The sequence below is a fragment of the Sinocyclocheilus anshuiensis genome, unplaced genomic scaffold (genome assembly GCF_001515605.1).
Source record: "Sinocyclocheilus anshuiensis isolate Anshui unplaced genomic scaffold, SAMN03320099.WGS_v1.1 scaffold94, whole genome shotgun sequence".
NCBI classification, from domain to species: domain Eukaryota; kingdom Metazoa; phylum Chordata; class Actinopteri; order Cypriniformes; family Cyprinidae; genus Sinocyclocheilus; species Sinocyclocheilus anshuiensis.
Window position 1 is genome coordinate 370,964 of NW_015546049.1, and position 4,710 is coordinate 375,673.

Genomic DNA, 4,710 nt, shown 5'->3' on the forward strand with positions numbered 1-4,710 from the left:
CACACACACACACACACACACACACGCACACACGCACACACACGCCGGTTGGCTTGGCCCACTTCCACTGTCTGTAGTAGCACTGTCTCCGTACTACCGTATTTCTCTATGCAGTTTTAATAAAAAGTAATTCCGAAAAAGCACTTGAACACAAATGCATACAAAAAACAACTTCCCTCAGAAACAACCAATTTTTTCTTTCAGGAACTTTGAAGAGCTTTCATTTTTTATGAAATGAATTACATGATTTTAATTTTTTATTTTACATTTAGGTTGTCTATTTTCCTCAAAAAGTATAGAAAGGATTGGTCAGTTTTTTTTTTTTTTCAAAAAGAAAGACAATTTGATGCACAAATAAACAGATCTGTTGAATAACATCATTTAAATCTTATTTAAAGAGAATTAAAGAACCAGGAAATTGAGACCTATAATAAATAATGTTTAAAACAATCATAAACAGCTTCACAAAAATACAAAGACTACCCTAAAATACATGCTTCTTTACTAAGCTTTAATGATCACTAGACCTGTGATGTTGTAAATTACATAAATTCTATAATTGTATTATCTTTATTATTTAATGTTATTTAATGTATTAGATGTATTTACATTTATACTTATTACATTTAAAATGGACTGATTCTGTCAAATGTTGCTGACAATCACTCTCAAAGCTGTTAAAAGGTTGTCTTTGATTTTGATTAAATTACTATTTGTAAGCACTCCTAAATCTACTAATAAAAAGTCTTGTGTCTCTATATTTTAATCTTAAGAAAATATTCAATATGACTCCACTATCAAAACACAAACCCTTTAGTACAGAAAACGTTGCCTTTTCAAATGTACAATATTTTATGTAACGTGAACATTTAGACAAATGACTATATGAACAACAAATATATAACTTCTATAGATCAACAGCTGATATAACCTCAAATACAAGCACTAGTTTTGCAAATCGTTTTGTAATGCTTAGCAACACAGTTGGGGTTGTATAAATGATTCCCAGTGACTACAAAGATTGTAATCATTACAAAAACTGATGACCTGCAATTGTTATCAGCTATTTCTGCTTAATTTAACCGATAACATTTAGTTTTGTTGGTGTAAAAGTATTTAGGTTGATTCAGTGATGGTAAATAATATTTCTGTCTTGAATAAAACCAGTTAATACAGATGTTACCATTTTTAGGTTACCCTTTTTTCAGTGTATTGATTTAGTTTGCTATCTGATGTGTTATAGGTCCGTTGGAATATTTACATAATGATTTCAGAGTAATTATTTTCTTCAAGTACTTACACTGAAAAATAAACTTGTTTAAACAGTTGAGAATATATAATTATCAACTACATAAATTTGATAATGTTTGAAGTCAAACAAAAAACAAACTAAACGGAACATTTATACCGTTTATTTAGGGTAATAGTTAATTATCATTGAATTATTATTTAAATATTATCACTTGAAAAGCTGAGTGGCTCCTTGGTGATTAAATGAATACTGACATTACTTTTTTGAATTTTGATTTCAATTTTAGCTTTGATTTGTTTTATATTTAAGATTTTATTCTTAAAACATTGACGGTTTTGTGGGAAATCACAATCCTTTGCCACAAACCACAGAGGAAGATATCAATATGCACTCTTTGTGTATATTATAATAATATGCTTGTATAATGTACATAGTGAAAGTAACAAATTTATAATTAATTTAAAAACAGCCACTTAACTGCAACAAAGTGGAAAACTAAAAGTGCTTTGCTACATAGTGGATTTTGATTATGGTATTTGCACCATATCCCACTTTAGATGGTGGTACCTCTATTAATACAATCGAATGCTTACATGATGTGTTCTTCATAAGCAAAACAATCCTTATGAAATAAAGTTAATCTAATATTTCCCGCTCACACTGATGGAATGCTTTAATCTAGAACTTGTCAAGTTTCATGTGGATATTCTCAGAATGATTTTCATTTACATATAATTACTTACAAAATCCTTTTGCCTGCCTGTCTATTTGGGTTTTGCACTAGACTGACACAAACTGAAGCAGAAATGACCACCACAATATTCAGTTGATCAAAGCTGTCAATTAATGTTTTTTTTTTTGTATTTTTAAATTTGCCATTTTGTCTCCACCAATCATATGTGCACTGAAACAAATAGTCTATGTTTTATTTATTAAAAAATATTTACCATCACTGAACCAGCCTATATAGTATACACATTAATTTATACCAACAATGCTCATTTTTTATGGGTAGATATCTATCAGGTAGAAACAGCTCTTTAAGCTAACGATTGCAGGTTTTTACAGTGTAGTTACATCCTTGTGAAAAAGCTTTCTTTAAAAAAAACATATGTCTGTGTAGAAACACATTTGCAAAAAAAAACTAGAGGGTGGCCAAACAGGAGGAATGTAAAGCTGATCACGTGGTTGTGCTCTATGTAGCTAACTATGCAGTGACCTCTAACTGCTATTCAAGCACTTCTGCATGTGTTTTAACATATTAAAAAAAAAAAATTTATTCACTGTGATACTCTTTTTGAGAGTATTGTACTGAATAAAGTAATGTATTCAGAGAAACTTATAGGCCTACACAAAGCATGTCACAAAGTCTATATAGGCCTATTAGATATTTTTCCATAAACTGGAACATTTCTGAGATACACGTTCTGATATAATAAGAGAAGGTAAACAAGACAGTCAGAATCCAACATAAATATTGCACATAATACAAATTATAATATGCATGATTAAAAATAATAATTAAAAACAACTATAAAAATGTAAGCTATTATTGCGACGTAAACCAGCAGATATTCTACTAAACTGGCGAATCCAGCAAGACGAAAGTTACAAACATACAAACACGTAAATACAAATTAAACACAGAAATGTAGTAACTTTATGCTAAGTCTATGCGACAGGAACCCATGTAATCCGCACAACATGGTGCTATTTTCAGACCTGATTCCCTCGCGCGCGCGCGTGTGTGTGTGTGTTCGTTCTGGCACAATGGACAGAAGCACTCGTACTAAACAGGAAGTTTGACTTTGTGACATTTTAACAACCTTCGTCATGCCCTGTGTTATTAAATTAACACATAGGCCTAGCTTTGCCTGTAGATGTAATCTCTATAATTACGCTGATTCATAAAGGCCGAATTTTTTTTTTCCCTAAATTGGGAAAAAAAAAGTCATATTTTTGATCGACTGAGCAAAACAACATTTCCCGTTACATAATAACAACTTAGGATATAAACAAGTGCGACTAGGCCCACACGATCATTCAAACAACTCTAAAAGCACAGTGGAACCGACAAGTAAGCACTTATACCCAGTCAAAGATTAAGACAGCAGAAAAATACCTTAAGTTTCTGGGAAACCTTGAACACCTTCCTGTGCAATTCCCTGAGAAAACAACAGAGCAGACAACTTAACAGTAGTGGAAAAAGACCAGGAACATTTTATCTCTCTCTCTCTCTATATATATATACAGTATATATACAATCCATACACGTCTAGTTCTGATGATAAAAATATATGAACATTTTCTGTTCACCAAATTTTAAAAATAAAGGTTATAAAAACGACCATCTCCAATAATCAACTGTATCATTTTGAGAAACAGGCACAAAATAAACAAGGGTGCCAAGCTAAACAAAACTGTTTCCTCCCACTTAAACTGGCTCATCTGTACGTCTTTCCTTTAAAATAGGCCTTAAACGGTGGTTACTTATTTAAGTGACTTACTCTTGACAGCCAGTTGATATGCGAACTTAAATTGAATGAATTCTTATATTTGGGCTGCGTTAGCTGAAAGGAAAGGATCCATGCAATCACACACCCCTCACCCTGAACTACATTATAATCTCTTTTCTTCAATTCCATTGACCCTAAACAAAGTCCACCTCGAACAAGCATACTCAGATGTTGCACCAACTTGGCAAACGCATAAACATACCGTTTCGCCTTGTGAAGTCTTTCAAATAAATTCACCAAGATATTACAGAAAATTAATTCTGCGGGAAATCCGTGAAATGCACCACCCGGCGGAAATATCCAAACTGCATCGTATGATGAGCAAAAAAAACACTCCCCGTGGAAGCGGATAACTGAAAAGCCTGGAAAGAACTTGTTCTCTTATATATTCACGTGGTTATTAAGATTTTCGCGTCGTTTCGCGGTAGTAGAGGAGTGGCTGTCTTCCCGATGGTACATGGACTCTGTCCAATCAGAACTATTGTCCTTCTTCACCGTAAAGCATTACTTCATAGCGCCTCCCCTATTTTACTACGAAACTGAAACTCTTAGCTAGAGCAAATAAACCTGAAGTGCTTTTGATTGAACCTTTTCAAATAGAATGTATATACATTTATATTTGCTGATCAATTACTGTAATTTATGACAGCTATTTATAATGTGATTTTCTTTCTTTCTTTCTTCTTTCTTTTGTGGAAAGTTGGTGTTACAATGAGGCTTTGTGTTCTGTTTTCGAAGGCGATTTGGCTTTTACACATTTGTGAGTTGGGTTTGTTTTCTTTATAAATGAATATTGTAATTTAATTGTGTGGTGAATTATATTTGTAATAAAGGATTGTTAAAATTCAAAATTCAATTCTCTCTCTCTGTCTCTCTCTCTGTCTCTGTCTCTCTCTCTCTCGCTCTCTCTCTCTCTCTCTGTCTCTCTCTCTCTCTCTGTCT

At 32.7% G+C, this 4,710-nt stretch overlaps 1 protein-coding gene across 2 annotated transcripts in view; it reads right to left on the reverse strand.

The window, feature by feature from the left end:
* Window positions 1–4,124, reverse strand: part of LOC107699092 (insulin-like growth factor 2 mRNA-binding protein 2) — a 37,217-nt gene extending 33,093 nt beyond the window's left edge. Inside the window, exons 1-2 of one of the 2 annotated variants that reach the window (XM_016500261.1) lie at window positions 3,971–4,000; window positions 3,375–3,417 (exon numbers count right to left, since the gene is read on the reverse strand). The gene's annotated coding sequence lies outside the window, so the exon portion shown is untranslated. Of the gene's footprint in view, window positions 1–3,374; window positions 3,418–3,970 lie in introns of both variants that reach the window. The other variant, XM_016500258.1, reaches the window with a different exon arrangement.
* Between the last annotated feature and the right edge of the window lie 586 nt (window positions 4,125–4,710).